Source organism: Engraulis encrasicolus, chromosome 20 (genome assembly GCF_034702125.1).
Source record: "Engraulis encrasicolus isolate BLACKSEA-1 chromosome 20, IST_EnEncr_1.0, whole genome shotgun sequence".
NCBI lineage: Eukaryota > Metazoa > Chordata > Actinopteri > Clupeiformes > Engraulidae > Engraulis > Engraulis encrasicolus.
Window position 1 is genome coordinate 2,236,651 of NC_085876.1, and position 15,145 is coordinate 2,251,795.

General features: G+C 42.3%; 1 long non-coding RNA gene across 1 annotated transcript; it reads left to right on the forward strand.

The window, feature by feature from the left end:
• The first annotated feature begins 837 nt into the window (after positions 1 to 837).
• Positions 838 to 1,698, forward strand: LOC134436845 (uncharacterized). Its single transcript, XR_010032267.1, has 3 exons — positions 838 to 981; positions 1,349 to 1,475; positions 1,630 to 1,698. It is a non-coding gene; the product is annotated as an uncharacterized LOC134436845 (long non-coding RNA).
• The last annotated feature ends 13,447 nt before the right edge of the window (positions 1,699 to 15,145 follow it).

A 15,145-nucleotide genomic window follows, 5' to 3' on the forward strand; every position in this document is an offset into this window, starting at 1 on the left:
TGGTATGCTTCCCTATGGCAAAATGCACTGATGGCTAACTTCCTTCCAACACGGGATGGTGCTTATTTGTTTCATTAGTTTTAGTACAATCTCTCGCAACACGGTGTAAAAATATCAACTGTTGCTTGATTAATTGCACAAAGTAAGTGTTCAAATTGAAGTATATAGAATTATATTTCGGAGATTTGTACACAAACCCTTTGCAATTTGATGATATTTCTGCTCCGGTCGCAGAAAACGCTCCTACCCCTGTGCCGCCAGGTTTCGCCGAGCTGTGGTCAACTTGTTTGTCCGCTGCTCTCTTGTGGCGATTTCCGTGTATTGCAGGAAGTTTTGAAAAGGCATGCAACATGTTTTTGAGATCGTTTTTTTTTTTTCAGTGTGGAGAGGGCTTTGAAGTTGATGCAACAAATATGTTGCAGTCGGCGCCATAGGGTTAACAAAAATTAACGATTACACTGAAGATTATGGTCAAAACAGTGGCTGTTGACAAGCTCCTAACCATCCACCATTTTCCACCTGCTTCCTTACCTGATTCTTACCATCTGATATGCTTTCACATATACATCTGGGACCTGCCCCCAACCAACGCCCTTCCAAATGAGCCATTTTTTTCAAAACTCTTGCATGTGATTGGATAAAGAATCTGTCCGTCATTTTGACTGACACGCCATTTCAGCCACTCCCGTTGACTCAATCCGTGACGTAGTTCACAGCGACACCACGCAGGAGGCAAGACTTTTCATCACAACAAACATGGCGGCGGCTGGAAGTAAACGGAGTAAACTTTCTATAAACCAACATTGCCCTATGTGCAGGGGATATCTAAGGCCCATGGATATTTGAAGAACTTCCCTACGGGAAAGGGTAAACCAGCGCCCAGCTGAACTTGATCGAAACTTGTGAAACTTCTCCGAAAAATCCTGTCGCATGCCTGAAATGCCTGCTGTAATTTAACCCAGCGTTCTCAAGGTACGTACGGTAAGTCAACATCTTGAATCTTGATGCAATAGTTGCTCTGAAGTCGTGCGCAAGCATAATATGACAATTGTTCATCCATACATATGTTAATATTGTTATTGGATATGATTGGCGTCAGGGCATCTTCCTCTTAGCCTCTATGCTAATCTAAATGGTTGACTGTTTACATTGCTATCTGTAGGCACACATGCAATATGATTGTTTCACTTTTATTTGATTTATTGATTCTTTTATTTCTTTGATTTCTTTATAACCTCGCTGGGATTGTAACCTACGCACATGTCCAACGATAGAGATGTGTAAAAGTGTCTGCTTGCACTGTATTACAAACTATCACCATCATTAACAACAAGTCCCCTTCTCACAGATGCAGAAATGCAAAGCAGGGCCAAACATGCTGCATTCAATGGGTACGAAGACGGTGTGAGGAACAACATAACAGCTCTCTTCCTGGTGGCAGCCATGGAGCACCTAGGGGCTTCATTAAGTGTCAGGTACCTCTGGAACAAAGATTTACATTACAACAAATGTATGGCCCCAGTTAAAGCTGGTGCCATGACAGTCTGTACATATTGGCTTTGTAAGATTACATCTAAGCTAACCATACTGCACATTTTGCATTATCTATCTTTTTAAATGTGTCAACAGATATCCCTGACGGCTTCATACCTGACCACATAACCATGGGCTCTGAAGAGGGAAAAAAAAGGAACAGGCTACATCCGGTAGTGGCCCGGGTGGTCAACAAATGCCATTTTCCTGCAGTCCAGGAGGGAGACGTATAACTATACTGTAGATTTGATATTTTTAAAAGGCCTTTAGCCACAGTGTGCCCACAGCGCACTGCTCGTAATTCTGCAGGTAAATTTCACTCTTTCGCATCGCTTAGCCCACAGCACCTTAACAACTTGAAGTCATCAATCTGAAGTCATTTTTAGAACATAGTTGTCCCGATCTCACTGAAACAAACATCAGATTGGACCAGCATGTCTATTGGACTCCTGCAGAAAATCATGGTGAACAGACAGACAAATGCACACTGGAGCACATTATGTTGCTAGTCACACAGAAGATATTTTCAGACAGGCTGAGTTGTTTTCACCCCCCCATCTAGTCATGACATTCTGATAAATCGCAAAAGCAGTAACCTGTGGCGCAGGATCAAAGCTAAATTGAAAGAGCGCCAAGACTAATATAAAATTGGTGGAGTAAATGCATGTACTGTAATAATGTATGTAAATAATTTAATTGTGTTTGTAAGTAGTGTATATAAAATAACCCAGTGCAACTTTTTTTTCCCCATAAGATTCTGTTGCCTTTCTGTGAATGCATATAATAAAGGTTAAGGTATGTTGTGTCACTTGAAGTAAATTAAACAGTACGCTCAACACTAAACAGTCTACAATACTTCTTCCTTCTTTACATTTTTTTTTTAATCATTGCTGCTCAAAGAAAAAAACATGGCAACAGTTTTCAAATGTGTAATTTTATTTACAGTTCTTCTATGCAAAAACAGTCATTCATACACATTTGTACAACAGCATGTACGAGGTTGCTGCAAAGCACTGCCAGCTACTACGCTGTGGTGTTTCACTGTCAATACTCATCCTTTTAATCAACATAACCTGGGATTCCCTGCACATGCAACACTTTGAAAACAGGAAGGTTGTTGGTTATGTACTACTATATGTTAGATCAAAGATATAGGGACTAATGCTCCACTGTTTCTTCAATAAGCTGTGATCCAACCTAGTGCAAACTGTCCTGTTGGGTGGGCTCACTGTTGAATGGCACTCTCTCCATATGTAGCAGCTCTCTGTGTCCCATCTTCTGTGACTGCAGATGCCATTTAAGCCATGACAGGCATGTCTGAAAGACATGGTGCATGATGTTAACAGGTATACTAGACAACCACACTTTGCCTCCTAATGACAATCGGTGCAGGCCTACTTATTTACAAGAGTGACTCACCTTTGCTGTGACGTTCTCCCAACTGAGCAGGAAGGCCTTTCATTCCTGGTGGTCAGAGAAGAGCTCAGTTTATACAATACATCAGATATTGAACATGGGCAAATTTGTAACGTGTTATGAGTCTGTGTAACATAAGCAGCTCACACAAAGAGGTCAACCCATTCTACTGGGTAGCTTGTTTAGCATAGTGAAACCCTTTGGATGTCAGTTTCACACACCACGAAATACAATGAAAGACGGCAGCAAACGATATCAACCATTTCACACGTTTGCCGAGTCATCTTTTAAGACCAGAATGTCAACTCACAGTCACAAACAAACGCAAAGCAAATGTCTGTACACTACAGTATGCATCGGGCACAGTTGGGGGAGGGGAGAACCAACACCATTGATTTTACAAGGACAATGTAATATTTACACGGACAATGTGTACAGCAGAGTTAACAGAGTTTTTTGAACATCACAGGGGGAAAACATGACGAAACTAACAGAGACATAATACAATGTTATGACCAAGACTGTGACGATACATCTCCAAGTTAAGATTAGCCTACAAGTAAACTACGATAAACCTAGAAGGCCAGAATGTGAACTCACAACCACTAACGCAATGCACATGCCTGTGCTTCATAAATGGAAAAAAATGCATCAGGTTCATCAACAGTTTTGCTTAAACTTACCATTTGTAGGTGACGTGAACCTCATCGACAACGATGCCCAGTAGATTCTTCTGGTAGAGGTCTGAGGATAGCATGGTCAGTCATTTGTCCTTCAGCCACGACTCGGGGCTACCGAAGACCGGCTGGCCTGGCAACGTCCCTGAAGGATGTCGTTGTCGTTTCTTCCTCCCAGTTCCATTGCCGTTAGACCCAGTTTTCCAGCCTCTCTGACTTGGTCCTCCATTAACGCAGCCAGGGGGAACAGCACAATAAATATGGGATCCTGCACTTTCCCCATTGCTTTAGCACGTGAAATATAATCGGGTGGGATAGAACGTCTGGGAGTGATAGAACCACCTGGGGCTACACGTCCGGGAGTGATCTCAGTTGGGAGTGTCCATCTCACAGCGGCTTTAGCGACCAGTGGAGCCAGCTCAAACTTTTGCCAAATCCGGTCGGAAGAAACGCAAGCACATCCTCGCCGCCAACAAACGCCTTAAGCGCCGTCATTTGTTCGTATTTCAATGCCTGAACATTTGGAATACAAGACAATACCGTGGAAATAGCCGAATCCATTTCAGCGCACTGAGTACTAGTAATACAGCGCGCTGTCATGTTTGTTGTGAAGTGAAGACTACACTGCTGTCGCTAATGCTTTACATCACATCCGCCCATAACTCCGCCCATCCATTCAAAATCCCACCCGCGATTCATGATTGGCTATACACATTTCCAAACTCCAGCGGTCTCACTGCTATTCAGATGGGGTAGTGAGGCATGGGAACGCCCCCGCGTGACGTGGCCGAACGCAGCCAGATGATGTAAATCAGGTTACCTGCTTCCACAATTCACCTGCACACGCGTCACAGGTAATGTTTCCAAATTCGTGCGTCACGTGTTGAGATGGGTAGCAGCTCGTTTCCATAAGAAAATTTACATTATTTACTAAACTTCATTCAATTACTTGGTCTGAAAATAACCAAAAACAAAGGAATGGCTGTCACAGTATGTTCCCACAGGGCAACTTGCCAATATGTCTGTCTTCTTCCTTCACTTCTGCCCCGGGGCTTAGTATAAGAAAGATTAATGGTTATTATGAGGATTAATGTACATTGTACAAGATCTGAAAATGATGCTGTGTGCACAAAGTGAGTTTGAAAAATGAAGGGAAGAAAAATACACGTTAATTTTCAAAATACCCTCACTGTGTCACATTGGCTTATCTCTTCTTTCTCTTTTCTTCTTCTTCTTTCTGTCCTCCTTTTTGTCTTCACCCCCTTTTTCTGTTTCTATTTCTACATTTTCTATTCTCTCATCTGCTCTTTATCTTTCTTGCTCTCCTTTCTCTTTTCCTTCCCTTTCTCATTGTGGTTCTTTCTCTCATCCTCTCCTCTCTCCTTATTCTAATCTGTTCTCAGTGTGATCCCAGTGAAGCCCTGGCTCTACTCTAGTGTTACAGTGGGACTAAAGACACACACACGCACACCAACACACAAACCCTTGCACACACACACACACACACACACACACACACACACACACACACACACACACACACACACACACACACACACACACACACACACACACACACCAGTACTCCACACAGTCTTAGGGAGGGGCTAATCTGGTAGTCTCCCAAAGGATGACTGCTCTGTTCCTTGGCCAACTCGCCTGGTACACCTCCTTCCCCCCCCCCCCCTCTCACACACACACACAACACACAAACACATACACACTCTTAGACATGAATGAGGGTTGAGCCCCAGAATAAACTCTCAGCCATGACTGCACTCGCTGACAGGACTTGGCCACTGTTGGCTATGTGTGTGTGTGTCCTATTGACAGAGGGGAGGGCAACATGCCAGGCGAGCTATGTGGGTTGGTGGGGGTGGGTGTTTGTACACTGTTTGGATATCAGCACTTGGCCACTTTTGGCTCGTGTGTGTGTGTGTGTGTGTGTGTGTGTGCACGTGTGTGTGTGTGTGTGTGTGTGTGTGTGTGTGTGTATCCATAGAGCAGGGATTGGGGATCGTCTTGTGATTCCCTGAGTGTTTGGGTTTCTAATCTGAGCGGAGCTAGAAGGGAATGGTGGAAAAAGAAAACACTGGTAGAGAGGGACAACCAAAGGAATATCACAGAGGAGAAGATCAAGAGAGAGGGGGGAAGAATGAATGAAAACCGTCTGTGTGTGTGTGTGTGTGTGTGTGTGTGTGTGTGTGTGTGTGTGTGTGTGTGTGTGTGTGTGTGTGTGTGTGTGTGTGTGTGTGTGTGTGTGTGCGTGCATGCGTGTGTGACCGCGTGTGTCAGGGAAAGGATGCCTTGTCTATAAAAACACAATACAGAGGATGGTAAGAATGGCGGGATGGATGCTGAGAGAAGTCGTTGAGAAGGTGTGTGTGTGTCTGTGTCTGTGTCTGTGTGTGATTATTTAATACTTCTGATATGTGTAGCTGTCTCACTTTCTGTACGGAAATCCTCCAGAAGCATCACATTTCCCTTGACAGATTCTTCACAGGCTTAATGATTTTACCCAGCCCTTCACATGACTGTCTGGGACTAATCTCTCATGGGTGTTGTACTTTAGGTGTGTGTGTGTGTATGTGTGTGTTTGTCTGTGTGCGTGTGTGTGTGTGTGTGTGTGTGTGTGTGTGTTTTTCGTACCTCTCATACATGTGTCAGAGTAATAATTCTTGTGAGGAAATCAAATCACCATGATGCATCCCACATCCCCTGAAGGACTCTTTACAGTGTTAACGATTTCAGCCAGCGCTTTACACAATAGTCTGGGACTGCTCTCTCTCATGGGCTTTAAAGGAACGTGTCAGAACATGTGTATTTGTGGGCATGTTCATCGTGAGACAAGGGACAAAAAGGGCTTTTAATTTCTAAAAATAAAATGTTGATTTTTTTTCTAAATGTATTCTATACTGTATACATATTATAGTTGTCTCAGGTGATGGCTTTTTGATGCTGTTGAAATCAGGGCTTCGAACCGGTTCAAGGAACGAAAACGAAACCAGGAACTTTTTGTATTTTACAGGGAACAGAAACGAAACCGGAAACGTTATTATTTTTTATGTTCTGGAACGGGAACACTTATTTAAAAATAATGGTAACCGGTTAATACCGTTCCTCAAACTAAAAAAAAAAAGTCATTATTTTCCTGCACACGTTACCATGACGGCTGAGGTTCACGTCCTGTGTGACATCAGACATTCTCTGACTGAATGGAGAGAGAGCTGTAGATTACAAAAGCTGCGTCCCATTACTACCACTTCCACTCGTTTTGAGCCCTAACACTCGCTTTTGCGCGTTCCCGTGAAAGTGTAGGGTGTCCCGTTTCTTAGGGAGGCGAGTGAAAGTGCAAAAAATCCACTTAAAATTCCACTTCGACCGAGTGTGGGTAGGACCCCCCCTAACGACCGAGTGAAAGAACACATTACCCAGAATGCTGTGCGAACCCCACCGGCAAAAGCAAAAACAAAAAAAACCATGGCGTCCTAGCAGAGGGAACAGCGAATTCACTACTTGGAAATATATGGCCAATATTTGAATATTATTCGAAAATAAAAAGTAAAACGTATGAAAACAGATTATAAAGACAAAATAAGACCCCCTTACTTAAAAAAACATCACGTTTTGTTCGCTGGTTGGCCTACATTAGTGTTCGCTAGTTAGCTTAGCACAATTAGCGGTAGCTAACGGTTGCTATGAACTTTGGAAAAGTTTGCTTCTGCCTAATAATTAGTCTAGACGGATTTAACATGAAATGGCTCCCTAAATTGCGGATTAAAGTCCACATCATGAGCAAGATCTCCTCACTTCAGAGCAATATGGACAATAGAGTTCGCTAATTAGCCTGGCTTTAGCTTTTGGCACTGATGGCAGTGGTATTGGCTAGTAGCTTACCTTGCATTTGAGAAATCAGCAGATATTAAATGACTCACGAATAAATGCAGATTATATTCCTTGTTTACAAAAACACCAGCAAATGCAGATTTACAGTGTGCTTGTGAACGATTTATTGATAAATGCAGTGTCTTGTCCCATAGGGGCACAACACGAGTGGCTTCTTCCCTGGCTGTAAGTGTAAACAATGGGAGTGGACTGGATCCGGAAACTCCCTGACACTGTCCTTTCCTGTTGAAAATCACAAACGGTCCATTCGTATTTGCTGCATAAATTAATATAATTTAATGGAACAGCAGGCATATTGGAGGAAGATCTTTTATGAAAAATATGTGTACTTGAGTAGCTCTACGTCACCACCTGAAGTCTGTCCCAATCTGTAGGGGAAAATTCGACTTCTCTTTATTCTCGAGGGAATGACTCGCTTTTTAATTTCACTCCAAACGAGGTGAAGTTCAAGTGAAAGTGGAAGTGGTAGTAATGGGACGCAGCCATAGTCTTCACTCCACATCTTAATTAAGAGAAACCACTGTCATACAAAAGGACAGAGTTTGCATTGCATTATTGTAAGACATTGGAGGGAAGCGCGTGTAAAGCGCACCGACAATGTTCTGCGTTATTGGGCATCCGTGGCCGCTTCAAATATGCACACTCACAATGTCCATCATAGTGCTCCCCGTGACCCAAGTCAGCGTGGAGCGCACATTTTCATCATTGAGGTTTATTCTCTGCTTCTCCGCTTAGGTCATCCCTGAATGACAAAATTCTGGAGGTTATTCTTTTCATCCGCTTGAATAAACAGTTTTGAAAGTAGGCTTACTCATTTGCACTTCCGTCTTTCTTGGTTAACGTCAGTTAGGCCTATGGGGAGTAATCAGCTGACAGGAACGAAATTAACCGTTCCGGGAACAATATTTTTTGGTTCTAACCGGTTCGGGAACGTCAATTTATTGGTGGAACTCAGAACCGGAAACGTTATAATTCCGTTTCTGTTCGGAACGGAACGTTTGGAAAAAAATAACGGTTCAAAGCCCTGGTTGAAATATAGTCTCCCAGGTTTAACATTTTAACCCTTTTTCATGCTTGTCGGACAAGCCTAGGATTTTGTCAACATCATAAGACAACAAGAAACTTAAAAATATGTATTTTGCTATTATCTTGTAATTTGCTATACTTATCGCAGTTATTTTGACTTCTGTTATTTTATCCATGTTTCAAAAGTAATACATTTACTTACATATATGTATATATATAGGCTATATATATCCCCTTAACCTTAGGGGCTATTTTCACTCGACATGTGTTGCAATGCGTTTGTAACACAGCGTTGTCACAAAATTGAAAAGGCTACAAATGATAGAAGTGGATTTCTAATTGCTCCCAACAGTTTGCTTTGCAACGTTCAATAGCCTTGAAAATAAAGCCAGAGAAAACACACTGTCACTTCGACAGCCCTCCACTGTTCGCATCCCAGTAGTGTAGTCTACGTAGAACGCGGGTATACGGAGTATACTCACTTCAAAATTTCAGGGATTTCAGTATACCCATTTAAAATTGATTGATCCTTTATGTAGAATGGCACAAATATTTACAGTATACCCACTTCAAAAACTGCTCAAATATACAGTATACCCACCACAAAAAAGTACCCTACACCACTGTTGCATCCATGCATTGAAATATATGGGATGCGGCCTCGCAGCATGCTTCTGGCACATAAATTGATATCCAAATATCCCATCTGGGGCTCCCTTTCCGTGGGATGTAGGGAAGAAGTCCCAAGACACATACTTGAACCCCAATCGAGGAGGGATGGTGGAGAGGAGGAAAATGTTTTTATTATTATTATTATTATTGTTGTTTACTTGGACCATCAGACCAAAAGTGGACTGTGCCTTTGTGGGGGAATCTGGTATGGATATCCTTCAGGACTAGGTCCAGGGGCGCCGCCAGGAATTTTGGGCCCTATGAAAGATTCAAAGTTTGGGCCTACCCCCCCCCTCCCTTGTCCCCTGCAATCACTGATATCTATGCCTAGTTCCTTAAGCATATTCTCTATCATTCCAGCTATTTCACTCCCAGTTTTTTTGTTGAATTGTTTAAATTCGATAAACCTTTCGGTTATCTGCCATTCATTTTCATTCTTATTGTAGTGGACATATCTAATTAGCAGAACATTTGGCTCTGCATGAGAAATGTCAGGTGTGGCATCACAAATAATACTGTAATAAATGGCATCCTCCCTTTCTTTCAGAATAGAGTCCAAGCAGCCCCGCCGACAGGGCGGGACTAAAGGGCTTTTTGTCCCGGGCCCTGGGAATTCTGGAATATAGGGGGGGCCCATAACTGGGCCCCCATGACGTTGGGCTCAATTATGATACGTTCACTTCAAAATGTGTTGTTTTTTAGGGTAGAAAAGTGCTTTATTTGCATTCAAACAATTACTTATAGATGTTTGTCTTCATTGCCCTTGCAAAAACGGCCAATAACCCCCTATCACCCCTATTCCAAAATGGATCGGTCTTTCTAGAAAAAAAGACGACAGCATTCGATAAGTGGTCCGTGTGCGCGAGCCAGTTAGTAGCCTAAACATGCACAAGTCAGGAGCGCAGAAAAAGAAGGAAAAACGAAAAAGAGAGGAAGAAGCCAAAAGGCTGAGGGGTTCTCTGGCTAAATATTTCAGGAAAGACTGGAATGATGTAGCAGGCACCAGTAAAAGCAGCTGTGCAGCAGATCCAGGTAAGACACGGCAAACTTTTCCCAGCCCCGTCGTCAAGTAGGCCTAGCCTAACATTGGCACAGGAGGCCGTGAGCAAGTCACACGGGATTCAGTATCAGAGAGACAGGGGGTATCGAATAATTTGATTACCACAACGGCTTAATAACAATGTGTTTCATGCGCCTATGTAATTGAATCTATGAATATGCGCATTACTCTGCAATTAGGCCTATGTGTCCAAATCAAATGTTTCAGGCAGGCACGCGCATGCCAATCAGGCTGAATTGATATGAGAATCATCCCCGGTCAGCCGAATTACAGCCAGTGCAACTCGACTCTGGTTTAAACCTATTTGGTTTAAAATAAGCCAGTGGCATGTCAATGTGTGAAATTGACATTTAGATAGCCTAGAATTGAATGTAGCCTAACGAATGGGTTATAACGGTGTCGTTTTGGGGTAACCTGTAACTTTCGGTTCTGATTGCGGTGAACTTCACACTCGCAAGATGAATGTGCTCCGCCTTGTTCCCCTCTCTGGAAGTTCAGCGGACATACACGCGTCCTTGACATGATTCCCCTTGGTCAAGTGAAAATGGTCGATGTGATGAAAAATGTGCTATTCATGAGCTTAAGTAATACAATAGCGTGGATTTTATTGTGATAGCATTTTGAAAACCATAACTCCACTCAGTCTATATCTGTAAGGTTGTAAATAAGTTTTTGTTTATCCGTTATAGGCCTAAATGGGCTTGTCACCCAGACGTGGTGTGTTTTGGAGCTGCACAAGGGAATTACGTGGTGGTGGTTGGGCGTTTGACTATTTTGTGTAGGGACCGTCAGGGATGAGGGGGTGGGGGGCTTTTTTGGTGTTGGGAGGGGGGGCCCATTGAGAAAATTTTGTCCCGGGCCCAGCCAAACCTGTCAGCGGCCCTGAGTCCAAGACCCTTTTTGCACAAAGCTGAATTAACTCATTTTGAGAGTCTGAAGACAAATAATGAGTAAGTCTGCTGGGTCCGTGTACCATTCGTTCTTTTGTATTTCGTTTCAGAACCAAATATCAAAAAACGAAAAAAACGACTTGTTATTTCATTATTTTGTTATAGTGACAAACGAAAAAACTAATTTCGATCTGAATTTCCAAAATTTATTTTGTACTTCATTTCAAAACAACGCCAATGAAAAAAAGCCGACGTGCTATTTTTAATTTTTGATATTTTCATCTATCAGCCTTATGTGCCCCGGAAGTACTAGCGTTTGCCCCTGCCGTTGGCGATGTTGCGAAACACAGGACCATCGTTTCTCGTGGCTCTCATTTGACAGCGCACGACTGACATAGTTTTAAATGTCGTAGGCCTAGGCTACCCGAAGACCCCAGGTTTTATTAACAGTTTTGTAATAGACAACGACCACGGAACACTGTTTTGGTGTCTTGTCTACAGCTATTAGCTAGGCTTATCAGCGAATCTGTCTTATGGAACAATGTGGAGATAGCCTATTAGCCGAATGGGATCTGGATTATTATTATTTTTTAAAGGCATCTGTTTTCTAGGAACCAAAAGGAGCTGACTTTTGGTGGCAGGTGGTCGCGTCCACCATGACATTTTGATATTGTGTTGTTGTTGGACTCTCGGGGAGAATTGCCCTCTGACGTTTTCCCCACTAGTCATCAGATCTAATGCCAAGCATTCTTTTGTCATGAACCCTAGAAAGTATGTAGTTTGCCAAATAAAATCTGTCTTCCTGGCGAATTCATTCCCTTTTGTCATTTCCCTCTTTTCCTGTTAGTAATTTTGACCTGGATATGTTTATCACTGTCATTTGTCTAAACCTACACAATGCGTCCGCGCAGCGCTTAACACAGCAGGCATCAAAGGAACTCACCGCGTGTGTGAGCTGCATTCTCCTTATCCCTCATGGAATGGCAAGACATGTTGAGAGACTTTAATTTAATTCAATTTACTCCAGATTTTGTTGAGATATTAGGCTTCAGTAAAATGTCAGCACCACATCAACGTTATTTTGGCAATTGTAATGTGCTGATGCAAGTACAACGGTGAAACAGGACGCATAGGCTTACAAATAGTAGGGCGCAAGGCTATACTTCCCCAAGCTTACTGAAAATGGCCATTGCCACTGTGTTCAACATGTTTTTACACATTCAAATACTCCCACTAAAGACATCTCCCAAACTCAATGATGAGTGCTGCCAGTGCGCATTTCACCTAGCACCACACACGTGGACAGCTCGCAGTGCAATAAGGGCTGCACCAGCTGCCAGAGAGAATGATCGCACCTAGAGCTACTTAAAAATGTAACCTACTGTACTGATGATAGGGGGTGAAATTTTAGCTCATATTTCATTTTCCAGTGTAAAACTGATGCTATTGTTTTGTGGTAATTGCCTCAATTTAGTTTACTGTAAACCAGCATTTTGGATGGCCTTCATTTGTGATATGGCTCGCATTTTTGTTTAAGTTTTGTAACGTGGACTATCTTCTATGTGTACACGTTTGTTTTAGTTTGGTATAATTACGGACAATGCAAATTACTGATTTTGTGTCATTTTGACATTTTTTGGAAGGAATATAATCAAAATAGTCCCGCCGCGTGGATTATTGTTTTGTGACGTGCATGAGAGCCTTATGTCGGCAAAGGGTACAACAGTATTGTTTGGTTGTATTGTTTGGTCTTTTGTAGACTGTCTGTATCCACTCATGACACTGTAACGTGCTTCACACATAAGAGTAGTGCCGCCAGAGACGTTAGAATTAAAATAATCTTTGGTGCCGTGGTTTCAGCACCATGGACAGAGGGCGCCCGTCCATGCAGGCGAGGCAGCGGACAGACCCTGCGCGTCAGGCCATGTAGACGGACATGAAAGCTTTCAACTGATACATTTTCATAAAAATATTGCCGTTTGGATTTGTTTTAGACTGTGAATTTCACATATATGTTTCAAAACACCTCTTCTGAAAACATCCAGTATGGATTTAGTTATGGCTAGGCTAGGCTTTAGTTATTAGCTAGGCTATAACTTCTGGGGTACATACGGCCGAGAGATGAAAATATCAAAAAATAAAAATAGCACGTCAACCTTTTTTTCATTGGCGTTATTTTGAAATGAAGTAGAAAATAAAATTTGGAAATACAGATCAAAATTTGTTTTTTCGTTTATCACTAAAACGAAATAATGAAATAACCAGCCGTTTTTTCGTTTTTTGTTATTTGGTTCTGAATCGAAAAACAAAAGAACGAATGGTACACGGACCCTGCTACCTTTGGTTGCGTTTCTGACTTTGTCAAGGTGGTTCTTTAAAAGCGAGTCGTAATAGGACAGTAACTCCAATGTCCCCAAGTAGTTACCATTGTGGACATCCCCTAATGTTTTTGTTTTGCCCCGAAAAGGCAAATTCCTGGATGGCAAGTGTAGAGTTACATTTAGGAGGCGTGTCAAAAGAGCAACATTTTTTTCAATTTCTGACAGCATCTGGCTTTGTATGTGGTGGTCTACACCTTTTGCTGCAGTAATTGAGCACTGTAAATTTTTCCATTTTAAGTAACAATCACGGTGTGCCCTGTTGTTCTAATGGTTTGGTAGTTTGTTGTACATGCGACGCCATTTGACATCACACATTTTATATCCACATCCTCCCAGAGCGCTTTGAGAGGGCTTTTTAACTTCAGAGGCAAAAAGGACACATGGGATACAGAACAATCCATCTACACTCTCACTGTAAATTAGCCAATCCCTTTTAGTCTTTTCCCTGCCATTTGCTGCCTTTGTGTACCACAGGTACTCTGGAAAAGCTTTACCTTCAGGGTCTTTTGGAAATGGCTTTGAATCTGTAGTAGCCAATTTCCTCACGATACTAGTTCTGTCACTGTCCATGAGCTTTGCTGGCCACAACCCTGGATCAATTGATAGCAAATCCTCACTTTCAGACTGACAAACGTCCATTAACCCTGCCCCCTCCTGCTCTTCCTTACGCCGTGCTGCGCTGTCATCTGCACTGCTGGTCCTGCTATCTTCATCATGGTCTGATGAGGGGCTTGGCTCTGTAATAGTGATTTAAATGGAATGTAGGTCAGTGATGCATGGAGGTTAATAAGCTAATACATGGTAATGTTAAATATATGCAGGTTACAGTTATGCATGCAAGTTAGTAATTCAAATTAACTTCATAATTTATAGTTTGAAAAGTGTCACCATTCAAATAAGGGAAACATCTTATTGTGAATAAATATGAAAGTGACAGTGATCTGTGCTATTTCCTCACCATCTGAACTGCTGGTCCTTGCCCTGTCCTCCTGCAAGTTAGATGCGTTCAAATTAACTCCATATTTTGTGGCTTTTAAAGTATAACCCATTGCCCCATAATGCACACCACCAGTGGCACGCTGCAATAGTCATTGAAAGGTTTATTACCATTGTACTACTCTACTATGATATAACAGAGAGCCTTTAGCAGAGGGCCTTTAGTAATGCACTATGACTTGGCCGTTGCCACTGTGAAAACAGCAAATTTATAATGCAGTGTTTTAAGAGGATTAAAAAAGAGATCCATCTTATTGTGAATAAATATGAAAGTGACAGTGATCTTCGCTATTTCCTCACCATCTGAACTGCTGGTCCTTGCCCTGTCCTCCTGCACTTCAGCACTGGTGTCTGGACTGGACGCTGCAACATCATGGCCTGATGTGGGGGCTGGCACTGTGTCAGGGATGTGGTTTAAGATGGGATTTAGCTAGATTTAGCATGGTGGCACATTTAGATACATTGATAAAAAAAAAAGTTGAGCCAACTCAAAATTTAAAAGTCAACCAATTTCACGGACTTTCTCAATTTGTTGTGCAGAACTTCATATTAAAAGTCAACCGATTTCACTGACTTTCTCAAGTTTTT